The sequence below is a fragment of the Lissotriton helveticus genome, chromosome 6, assembly GCF_964261635.1.
Source record: "Lissotriton helveticus chromosome 6, aLisHel1.1, whole genome shotgun sequence".
NCBI classification, from domain to species: Eukaryota; Metazoa; Chordata; class Amphibia; order Caudata; family Salamandridae; genus Lissotriton; species Lissotriton helveticus.
The window spans coordinates 1,597,633,658-1,597,646,684 of record NC_136067.1 but is presented as its reverse complement, the minus strand read 5'-3'; the positions used below and the strand labels follow the sequence as shown (position 1 = coordinate 1,597,646,684).

Sequence of the window (13,027 nt, the reverse complement as noted above, 5' to 3'; positions counted from 1 at the left end):
GAGCCGTTAAAAATCAGATTTCTCAGGTCTTAGAATTCAGAATTAAAGTCTATGTAAAACATCTCCACTTGACGGGGTCAACCACAGGCAATACATTAATTGGTCTCACTTCTTGACGTAAAACATTTGGCTCAAGTACAACCTGTATATCTCCGATCGATGAGCAATTGTTATTTTGTCCCACTTATTTTCAAATAAAGGCCTAAGCTAACTAGAGTAGCTGTTAAGCAGAAGTCAAATGCAAAGTGGCCAGAATTGCTTTCCTGGTTCTCTCTCATAATTTACAGCAAAGGGGACTAGCTTGTAACCATTTTTTTGTTAAAATCGGTAGATTATCCAGTAAATGATGGATTACGTGGCAAATGTGGCTAATTTATAGTAATTCAGAAAACGCTGCACCCGCAAGAATCGTAGAATTCCAGTGGCCCTGCATATCATTTACCGCTATTAAGTTCCCTTCTCCCACTGAGTGATGTTATGGCTAATGATAATGATTTTTTGAAGAATTATATTCTCAATCGCAAAAATATTAACAGAATTACAGTATATTAAATTGAAAAACCTCTTTTCACATTTGAGTTTCGTGATCCTCTTCCTACATCTGGTAATTCATTTTTAGATACACTTTACCACTGCATATTTACTATCAAATTAATTTCACAAATTTATGCTAACTGAAAACAGACTATATCTCGCGAATTAAACTGTGGTACAAAAGCCTTATCTAAATCCACCTTTAACACTAAATATTGCAATCTATGTTTTTTGTCCATTCTCCATACTTAATAACGCAACAAACTGTAAAAACAAATTTCACAAACGTGGTTTAAGTGCCCTTGCTGTGGAGATCCGACCTGGACCATGTACAAATGTGTTTCTTTATGTTCCACCCTTCAGGAGATATGCAGACAGGTTACGATTATGTGGTGGAGTTTTAAAGAAATCCCCTCTGGATCTACAGCATTGTTTTGTTCTCCTAACAGACTGTCAATTGAGGGGTGGGGGTGGAGTGGGGGATTTGAGGTCTGGAAATCACAGCTTTGCATCTGCTTAGTTACTCAAAAAAGCTCAACGGAAAATTAGTCATAGGTCTTTACGATGGAGCCAACATTAAGTGACTTGAAGGACCTACCTACAAGGGTTGATATTTGGTCCAATATTACTACGGTTGTGCAAGGTCTTATTTCTGGGTACCCTGCATCTGGCACACTAAGCGATGTTCCTCTAAGTAACCATTCACAGTCTGTTGAAATTTTGTCTCATGTTCTTTTTAATGTTTTCTTAACTAACCATAATTTTGTAATGATCAATAGTGTTTTACTTTGCTGTCACTACTTTAGTTTGTTTGCACTTTTTCTTTACAAAGTAACACAACCATTACCATAAATACAACTGTTCTGCTCTTGCACTAAAGAGAGGGTGACTAACTTGGACCTGTTGAGTTAGCTACTTTGGCTGTGGACCACCTGAGTAGAAGTCCAAGGATGAAGTTTTAACCATAGTGCAGGCATGGCTGTAACACCAAGCCTCTTTCCTGAACTCGCCGCTCTGAATAGAACACAGATGAGAGAAAAAAACAATGAACGCAACCATAAATATGAGAAACACCAATTGATGAGGTTATTAAATCAGATGTATGCATCTAAAAGAAACAAAAAAAAACCTCTTTAACAGTGGTTTAAAAAAATTCTACCAAACAATGTTTTCATAGATCACTGATGTGCCTTAAGAAGACCTGCCATAAATACATAGACAAAGTCGCTAATTTTTATCATACGATATAGTCGTGCCAAGAGATCTCAATCTTTTTGGATCAAGTGGTGAGAGACAACTGAGGTACCTGGTAAAACACTTACTGTAGATTCGCTTACATGCCTATTAAAAGTTATGACCAGAACAAAACGTAATAAATACATGTTGAAGTGTGTGGATGTGGTGTTCATTCTAGCCAAGAGGTGCATAGCCATGGCGTGGAAATCATCACGGCACTAGGATATAGGCACCTGATTATGGACTTGAAGAGTTGGGTCAAAGTTATGTATTAGTGTGAATTAGGCAGCCAAGGAGGTAAAGGGAGGGATCTGGGATGTGTTCCTGATGTCCCTAGAAGTAAAATCAGATAATAGACTTCCCTGAACGATCTACGATCTCTTCGCCTAGATTGCAGAGGTAGCACAGTATTGCAGAGGTAGCACAGTATTGCACAGGAAGATGCATCAGGTCGGTTTGAAAGTACCTGTGTGAGCCATTGTGATAAGCGCACTCCTTCCAGCATAATGCTCTGTTATGAGTTTGTCCCCTCACATTATACATTGTACATAGTACACTATATTGAGCTAGCACTAATCTGCATGTTGATTATGTAGCATTGTGATAGGTCTATGTAAGCCCTTTGGAACACGTTGAAATAGCATGTACTTTCACATAATTAATAAAAGGCTAACATGCAATGCTAAAACATACTGCTAAACAGTGACAGGACACTTTAGTAGTTAAGTTTGTTCTTTTTTTCTTTGTTGCATTACGGTTTTCGAATGGATAATCCAGATCAATAAAGTTTGATCATGTATCTGCTATCATTTGTTCAGGGGGTCTCCTATGTTTCCTGAATAAGTTAGTGTATGAAAACTTACTGAAATTATGCCTGCAACCACGTATGACGCACTTGTCTACCAAAAATTTCAATGCATAAACAAAAACAAATGAATACATACTGGGGGAAAACATCACTGTTGTCAACTTGCATTACGTAACATTTCAAATGGTTTCTTTATAATACATTTGCAAATTATCTATAACTAAAGTAACCTTTTCCACGTTATTCTACTTCGTCCTCACATTACCTACCAGATGTCTGCTAGACGATTCAAAACGGAGAAACACATTTCAGACTAATGTTTAAAAATACAGTTTTATTTTCAAATCATGTGCCTATTAGTAGCACAAGGCCTGTGGTCTAGTATTAAATTGCACAACGTGCCAACAGAGCAGAGCTTCCCTTGAAGGATTCCCTTTGCAAATATCAGATTTCACATTTATGTGAAAGGGCAGGGAAGTACTGTTAAAGAGAACCAAGGGTGCAGAAGAGAGATTTCACAAGCTACATTTAGAAGTAGAAGACACACCAAGTCCAGCATGAGGCATACCCATGCAAATCCTGTCCATTTTCCAAAAGCTGCAAGATAATTAGGTTTCAACTACCAGCGGCTGCCAAACAGGGTATTAAGGGATTCTTCTATGAAATTTTAACGTGGTCTATCACAAACTTTTGTCATCAATGTACAGAAAGTTGCTTAACGTAGTGTGTGCAATTTAGGAAACAAACACCTGAAGCAGAGGGAAAACGAACACATTTATATCAATAAGTTACCATTCCTTATTTGATGTTCCCGGATTGAAAGAAAGATGGCTGATCATTGCAGCAAAATCATTGCTTTGATGTTCCCGGATTGAAAGAAAGATGGCTGAAAATTGCAGCAAAATCATTGCTTTATCAGAAAAGTATGCATAAAGTACTAACAAATCTAGTGTGTCTGCTAAGGTGTTAATGTATGCTACCATAGGCATGCACAGATGAGGTCTAAATGCACGATAAGCACATTAACAGCCAGGCATATTTGTTTTGCCAAATCTAGATGTCCAGAAAAAAGGCTGTGCCCCACCGGCTGTTACAGGATGTCGTGAAAGAAGAGGCACAAGCCTGGAGCATGATTGATTTTAATGATTACCATAAGGTGCCCCACTGCAAGTAACAACGGGCTAAAAATGTACAATGTAAACAGGTACGTTTTATTTTAATTTTTTTTAATTATTATATATATATTTATTTTTTCACTATGGAGAAGCGAGTCATACATGTAAAACACATTTGCCAGTTGGGAGTTCCACAGGACAGATATTTTGTAAGAGTAGTAGAAGCCTCATGACCAAACAGCATATGTATGGGACCATGAGATGGTTAGCAAAAGCTTATTTTAAAGTGTGGGAGGGTAGAAATAAAAAAGGGAGAGGAGAGTGACTTTAGGGTTTGGTGGTCGGCTGAGGTAAAGAAGGGGAGGGTTATGGGGTGGATAGAGTTAAAGGGAGGTGAGGGTGACTTGAGGGTTTCAGGGTGGGTAGAGGTTAACAGTAGTTTTAGGGTTAAGAGGCAGATGAGGTAAAGGCAGAGAAGGCTGAATTTAAGGTTTGGTGTTAGGCAGAGGTAAAGAGAGATAACGGTGATTTTAGGAGTTATTAGAGGTGAAGGTGAACATAATCCTTTTGAAAATCCCTGTACGTTTGCGGATGAATAAAACATCCTCTAAATTATACAAGAGGTAACCAGCAAATAAGTTAATGTGACAAAGCAGCCAACTTTAATTCAGGAAAAACTCAATACTGTATGGCAACAGTCTTAAATGAAGGGAGCATGTTTACAGTTTCATCATCAATAAAAGCGACAGATGACCAAAATGAATCTTTCGGAAATTGGTTGCATGCCAGAAAGTTTCGTTCTTGCTAGTCGTTTGTATTCAGCTCTGGAAATACCAGGAAGCACGAGCTTAACTGATGGTTTCAAATAGTCTTGGAAAGCAAAAAGAAAACTAAATGCAACAATCTGAGCGCAAGCAACACGCAAGAGATTTAATCAAGAAAGCAATCAGTACATGGTCCATCCATGCTCTAAGGAAGAACACAGGTAGTCAAAATGAAGCCTAAATAAAGTATGCGCTGACGCAATCACCAAGCATTTACAATGCAATGGTCTTTACAATGCAATGGTCTCGGCATTGTTAAAGTTAGAGCTATTGGCATTGCTCATGACATTTTTATTTATGTTTTGGTTTTTAAAACAAATAAATGGCATTGTCATTTACAATGCCAATAGCTTAATCGCTTGCAAATGCGAGACCTATTGCATTTGCACCCACACAGAGCCACCCACACAAAGCCACCCACACACACATATAGAGCCACCCACACAAAGCCACCCACACACACATATAGAGCCACCCACACAGAGCCACCCACACACACATATAGAGCCACCCACACAGAGCCACCCTCACACAGAGCCACCCTCACACAGAGCCACCCTCACACAGAGCCACCCTCACACAGAGCCACCCTCACACAGAGCCACCCTCACACAGAGCCACCCTCACACAGAGCCACCCTCACACAGAGCCACCCTCACACAGAGCCACCCTCACACAGACAGTGTGTGTGCACGCACTATTTAGGGGACACTGGCATTTATAGTGAGATGTAGTGTAGTGCCTTGAAAACTGGAGTCTCATACTGGCTCCTGCCTATGGTCAAACTATTGTTTCATTCTGGGCAATGCATGCAGGGTCAGTAGGAACCTCCATAGACCGCTATCCATTACTCTATCCCAGATGGCAAAATGGATGTGCTAACGCAGAAAATAACCAACTAACTGCATTCACATAACAACCAACTGGAACTGGTCCACCAGAATTTACAAAAGGGAACCACACCCTGGCAGAAATTTCCCGGTTCCTCACCATTATATATATCCTTTCGAACATGCAATGTATACATCGAAACAGCAGCAATACTTGCAGTATTTAAAGTGTCTTATTTAGGTTTTGCTCAGCTGGCCTCTTTAACTTCTTGGGCAGTTTGTCCACTTAAGAGTGACATCTGAGAAAGACATCCTGGCTGAAGAAACAAAGGAAGGACTACAACAGACAACTGCCGGCAGGACTAGAGGCAGAGTACAATCGAGCAAAGGTGATGCAGCAATAGGAGCCGTGAACTCAGCGCATTAAATTCAGTGGCCAAATAGCATTAAAAAAAGCATGGGAACTGTAGTACTTTTACATAATGTACCGGAGGGGAGAGGCTTGTAGTGGCTGGAGTAGAAAGCAAGGTGACTTCCTGCATTTTGTGCTCAGCTCTGCTGCTCCGAGCCTCTGTAAAATTAAAAGTGTGATGAAGTGTGGTGCCGTGAAGTGTGCAAGATAAAGTGTGGCAGAACCGCGCGGAGTATGAAAACAAAACACTAGCACTGATGGTTTTGCTTGCAGTGATGGGGAAGTTGTTCACATACAAGAAAACAATCTCTCCTAGTTATAAAAGCTTTATTTCATTGAATGTGGATGCAAGGGGCCCACTGAGCCTTGCTTAGGCCTGGTCGCCCCCTCGCTCCTCCTGCTGCCTGCCTCCTTGTTCCTGTGCCCCAGCACTCGCCTAGGGCGACCCAGCCGCCCGCACCAGACTTTCCCGCCGCTGCCTCCTTGCGGCCCCGCCCCCCCCCCCCCCCGACAGCCCATTGGGCGACCTGCTCCCGCCACCCAGCTGACCCTCCCTCCCGGCTACCTTTTTAAGGAGATCTTCTCCCATCCTCGGGAGCGACCACTGAGCCTTGCTCAGGCCTGGTCGCCCCCTCGCTCCTCCTGCTGCTGCCTCCTTGCTCCTGTGCCCCAGCACTCGCCAGCACTCGCCTAGGGCGACCCAGCCGCCGCTGAGCCGCCCGCCTGCACCAGACTTTCCCGCCGCTGCCTCCCTGCGGCCCCGCCCCCCCCACCCCCCCGAGAGCCCATTGGGCGACCCGCTCCCGCCACCCAGCTGACCTTCCCTCCCGGCTACCTTTTTACGTCGCCCCCACGCTCGCGCAGCGGGCGCGCCGATTGTGCGCCGAAGGCGCGCCAAAGGTAAGCCCGTCTGCGCCCATCCGCGCCTGGCCCGCGCCCAGCGCCAGGACCCCTGGCCCCCGCAGAGGCCAGCCCACCCGCCGGACCTACGACGCCGCCACACTCAACACCGGGCGGACCCCTGGATGCTACCGAGCCACCCCGCGACGCACCCACGGACCCTCCTGCTGCCGATCCTGCAACTTCTCCTGCACCGCACCGGCCAAGCCGAACACCAGCAGCAACCACCTGAAGTGCATCCTGCTCAACACCCGCTCCGTCCACAGACATGCCGTAGAACTCTGGAACCTGCTCGACACCACAGCTCCAGACGTCGCCTTCTTCACGGAAATCTGGATGAACGCCTCCTCAGCGCCCGACATCGCCATCGCCGTTCCGGACGGATACAAGATCACCCGGAGGGACCGCGTCAACCAGACTGGAGGAGGCATCGCCATCGTCCACAAGAACACCATCCGCATCACGACCAACTCCAACGACACCTTCACCGCCGCCGAACACCTCCACTTCCAGATACACACCGACCCCAAGACCACCCTCAGAGGTACCCTCATCTACAGACCCCCGGGACCACGCACACAATTCAGCGAAGACGTCGCCGACTTAATCAGCCCGCACGCCCTCCACTCCGCTGACTACATCCTCCTCGGGGACCTCAACTTCCACCTGGAGAACAACAACGACCGCAACACCACCACCCTGCTGGACGACCTCGCCAACCTCTGACTCAAGCAACTGGTGACCACCCCCACCCACTACGCCGGCCACACGCTTGACCCAGTCTTCTCCTCCAGCAAGGACATCTCCTTCAGCCACTCCACCGGACAGACCACAGCTGCGTCCACTTCAGCTTCAGAAGGACCACGCTCCACCACCATCCGCAACAGGCCCCCCGCAGAAGCTGGAACAAGATCACAGCCGACCAGCTCGCCACATCCCTGAGCCAGAACCCCCCCGCCAGCTCAGCGAACCCCAACCAAGCCGCCAACAACCTAACCAGGTGGATCAGCAACTGCGCAGACGACCTCGCCCTGCTGAAACCCCCCCCCCCCCGCCAGACCCGGCTCCAAGAAAGCATCCTGGTTCACCGACGAACTCAAGAGCTCCAAGAAGAACTGCCGAGCCCTCGAGAAAGCCTGGCGCAGAGACCCTACTACAGACAACATGACCACCCTCAAGCTCGCCACTCGAAAACATCACCAACTGATCCACGCCACCAAGAAAACCGCATTCAAGAACCGACTGGACAACAACGCCCACAACAGTAAGGAACTCTTCAACATCGTCAAAGAGCTCTCGAACCCTAGCGCCGGAAACAACGACATCACTCCCTCGCAAGACCTCGGCAACTCGCTCGCCTCATTCTTCCACAGCAAGATCGCAGACATACACAACAGATTCAGCACACAGCCGACGCATCCTACGACCGCACCAACGCCCCCCCACCACCACCCTCCGCGCCTGGACCCTGATCAACACCGAAGACACCATCCGCACGATGAACTCCATCCACTCCGGATCTCCAACAGACCCCTGCCCTCACCACGTCTTCAACAAGGCCGACTCCGTCATCGCACCCCATCTACGGGACATCATCAACGCCTCCTTCAACACCGCCACCTTCCCAGAGAGCTGGAAGCACGCCGAACTCAGCGCCCTACTGAAGAAACCATCTGCCGACCCCACCGACCTCAAAAACTACCGCCCCATCTCGCTTCTTCCTTTTCCTGCCAAAGTCATCGAGAAGACCGTCAAACAGTCGGCCGCCTTCCTCGAGACGAATGGATCCCTCGACCACTCGCAGTCCGGCTTCCGGACATAGAAAACAAGCCGTCAGGAGGGCAGTCAAACACCACCATCTTTCTCCGAGGCGAAGCAGAAATGCCTCGGAGAAAGCAGCGTCATTTTCGGATTCGGGGGCGTGGTTTTCTTTCTCTCCTCTTCCCATTGGCTGGAATGTAAAATTCCAGGCAATGGGAAGAGGAGAGAAAAAACAGAAAGAAAGTAAAAAACCCCCCCCGAATCCTGTCTTTAACGGAGTGACGCCCCTCTCCTCCAATGGCTGGCCTCCGTTTAGGAAGCTAGCCAATGGAGAAAAGGGGCGGGTTCAAGACCCCATACTGTAGACAAAGTCTCAGAGCGAGACTGCGCAACCGCAGCCTTCGAGTCCGTGACCTAAAAAAAGGGAAGAAAATAAGAGGGACAACAAGGTGAACCAATGGTAAGTGATGGGAGGCCTAAAAGCCCCCTTTTAGAGTTTTTTGTAAAAAGAAACAATAGATCTCTAGCAACAGCGTATGCGCGGTCTCGCACGAGACCTAAAAATAAAGCAAACACAAGGAGATGATGTCTGGAGCGCTGAAACTTTTCAGACACTCACTCCCAGCCACAGATCTGGGTTGAATCCATCATCATTCTTTAGCTCACTTTACCATCCCAGTTCACACCCAGCCACATGCAAATCAGTCTTCCCCAGTTTCTCATGGGAACAGTCCATCCCAAACTTCAAAGCCAGGTCATCCCTGGACCAGAAACAACCATCCAGGGACCGGTTTCAAGGTAACATCACTCATCAGCCACTATGGCATAAAGAAACTTGAGAGGGGGGGGGGGGGTGGCAGGATGGGGCCCTGCAAGTTACATGGATGGGTCTGCTCTGGATTTTATCAAGATCTCTCAGGCTAGAGTACTGTGCTGAGGGGGCCCCCTGCAGCTCGGGCCCCCAGCCCAGCAGGGCTGGGGGGCTTGTGTTACACCACTGGTCAGCCAGGCTAGCTTGAATCTAGTGGCAAAGTAAGCTAGAGACCCAACGTCTGGGCATGCTTTGCCAACATAGGGTGAACAAAGCAAATACAATCATCTACTTGTGTTTGCTATGTTTGCCCTAAGTAAGCAGGGTATGCCCAGACAGTGGTTCCTTTCTCACTTTGCCACTGGATTCAAGCTAGCCTGGCTGATGAGGAGTGTTGCCCTGAAACCGTTCCCAGGGTGCTTGTTACCAGTCCAGGGAAGAACTGGCTTGTCCAGCCTATGTGCTACTGCAACGTGTGGTTGATTTCACAGGGCAATCGGTATTGTAAGATTATTCAGCTGAGCCACTTTTGCAGGCAAGAGTACAAGCCGCCTTACAGACTAGTAAGTTTGCACTGTAACTCAACAAGGATCTTGGCATCACAACTTACAATATGCCAAGATAACTGATCACATAAAAAGCTTCATGAGAAGGAGTTATCCAAAGCCTGTGGCAAGTGATAACATTGTCCAAGTTCATTTAAGTTTTCCATAGCATCTACGAGGTTTGAGTATGCTTTAACTGAAACAATTAACAGACAATTTAGAGAATCCACAGATTCAGAGGGGCGCAAGTAGTCTACATGAAGATGAAAAAACTACATTTTAAGTAGTTTTATAAACGACAGAAATAGGATTGCGGTCTTATTTGTGAAGATATGTACAACATGGTCTGGTTGCCACCCAAATGAACGACCGCTTCAGGGCTTGGGATATTCACAATTTTGGAGGCCTCAAGAGGCAGATTCCGCACAGAGGATTTTTCAGATGGGCAGCTTTAAAGATAAAGAAACTGATATTCTCTAAGGAGCAGGAAGATGTTGTCAAAACTCCTCAGTGATGAGAAGTCTGGATGATGAATAGAAAAAAAAACAGCTTTTAACTGGAGGGAGGATTGGGGTCATCTGCCAGTATAACTATTTAAGTCCAGAGAATATATAATTACTAATTAGCAAAAGGGCTGTTTTTTTTTAGTTGAGTAAGGGACAGAGGGAGTTCGAGGGTGCCAGGAAAATGCACATAAAATTCAGATTAGGTATAAGCTATTTATCTGAGTCATTTTGTTTTACTTAATCAGCATCAGGTTATGAGCGGTGATGAGGTACAGCTTCATTTTCATATGATTCAGCATCCAGATGTTTAAGACATACACTGTTGGGAGTTTCACAAGACAAGACCTGAGAGTCAGCGTGACACTAAATGATTTTGTTTTTAGGTCAAGCTGTGCGTCACCAGTATATTGAGGAATGTCAATTCGCTTTGGCGCCAAAACTAAACTTATGGAAAAGATCTAGCTTAACCAATGTTTGAGCTAATTAACACAGCCTTCAGGGGCATTCTTTGGTATCAGTGTTAGAAATGCATTTACCAGATTGGCTTGGTTGTGAAAACCCCATTCTAAGTTCCCAACATGGTGAACAGTCTGTGTTGGTCGACAGTGCCTTATGCTGCATTTTAAGCAGCAAAGGGCAAATGAGAAGGCATAAACACATCTCTCATCTAGGATGTGCTGTTGGTCATCAAGAACTTTAGTTGTAGCATTCTTGATGTTCAAGTCAAACCACAACAGGTAAATTGCCAAGTAGATGGAGGTCATTGACATACACAATAAACTGATCTGGGACTTCTCATTTATCTTCTTCTCGAAGTCAAAACATAGAAACGTGTCTAAAATTAGTTAGTACATTACAATTTAGTTAGTTGTTTACAAAAGGTTTGTGTTTTAGTATTGTAAAGCACCCGAGTGCCATAAGGCGTCCTGGCACTACGCAAGAGGGCAGAAACAAATAGGAAGCGAAGATAGCCGGATTCAGTCTGGAGATTAGTAGCAGGTTGTTCCTACTCTGGGCCATAATAATGGTGAACTCTCAACTTCCTGTGTCCTTTCTGTGGGACTTTGGTACAGTAACAAGCAGAACCATAAAAAAAAGCCAAGTTGCCTAACCGGGCAGTATTTTGAGAACAAGTCAGTCAAATAATTTGATGGTCCTACCCTATGCACCATTTTATGTTAATAATAGAACGTGTTAAAGGTTCAGCATTTACTGTTAGAGAGCCAGTGCCGATTAATTGAATGAGATATTCGGTTGATCTTTTTGGGGGGATGGGGAGCCCTAATGTAAGCCTGGGTGACATTTTGTGCCAAGGGCTGCATATACACTGGGAAGTGTATAAACAGTTACAGTAATCCAGAAGCACAAGAGGTTCTTTTTCAACAATTTCAGCGGACAGACTGGAAAGGCCGAAGAAGGACTGCCGCCTGAGACCTCATTTGCAAGAATGATTCAAACCAACTCGGTGCCAATTAAGGTTCATTTTATGTGAGCCATTGGGCCTGGAAACAATAGTAGCCTTGCTGATGAAGGGACCACGAACCAGAAGAATTCCTTTCTTATGATGGTTTCCCTCATTCACCAAGGGTATGCTTCCTGGCTACATTTCAACAGTTTAGTGTGCCAGAGGTGGAAACTGTAGCCTGTGCAATAAGCTCAATATCCTCCGATGACCCACCTCCCCCATATAATTTCTGCTAACACCAATGTGTTCAGTGCCCTTCTGAAGAATTCGTTAAATATGTCCTTTTCTGATGCAGAAACCCTGCTAGCTTGGAAACAAAGTACTCCCCCCACCTGCAAAAAAATAAAAAATATTTCTGCTTACCCCTTTTGTTGTTGTTTCAAACAACCAACCCAGATCACTCATTCCCGATCTAGTTAAAGTCCTCGAAAAGCTTACTAATGTCCTGTTGAAGACGTATGCAGAGTTAAACTGTCTTTTAGCTCTCTCTCAGTCCGGCTTCAGGGCTTGCCACAGCACCAAGCCAGCATTGTTCGCAACCACCGATATCAGGTGCTGCTTTTATGAGGACAGACTAGTGAATCTCATTCTGTTTGATCTCTCCACAGTATTCAACACTGTCACATGCCATACTTTTCTATCAAATAATTGAGACATTGCTGCAATGGTTGCAGCTTTTTCTTAGAACTCAATCCATCCATTTTCCCCCTTTAAATCAGACCCAGTTTCAATAAATCACGGAGTCCACAAGAGTCCTCCTTTACCCCGAACCTCTTCAATGTTTACAGGACACCACTGGCCACCATTATAAGAACATATGGCTCTGAAATCGTATCTTAAGCTGATACATCTCAGCTTATGGTCTCCTTCTCAGAGAAAATTGATGAGATGCAAGTTTCTAAACTGCATGAGTAAGATTGCTATCTGGATGAAGGACAACTGTCTGAAACTTAATGGAGAATGTTTGAATCAATCAGCATTCCGTCCATCATTGTTTGCAGTTACACTTTTCGCTCTAAGTGGGACAGGTATGCCCAGACATAGGTCCCTTGCTAACTGTGCCACTGGATTCAATCTAGCCTGGCTGATGAAGGGCGACATACCCCGAAACCTGTCCCAGGATGCTTGGTTTCAGTCCAGGGAGGACCTGGCTTGGCAGTTCGGTCTGGACTGTTCCCGTGAGGCACACGGTCAAGACTGATTTGCATATGGCTGGGTCCAAACTGGGGTGGTGTAGTGGGTAAAAGAACAATGGATTTAACCCAAATCTCTTGACTGGG

General features: G+C 45.7%; 1 protein-coding gene across 1 annotated transcript in view; it reads right to left on the bottom strand.

Annotated features, from left to right (window-relative positions):
• PPP3R1 (protein phosphatase 3 regulatory subunit B, alpha) overlaps nt 1-13,027 on the bottom strand; it is a 237,969-nt gene that overhangs the window by 164,273 nt on the left and 60,669 nt on the right.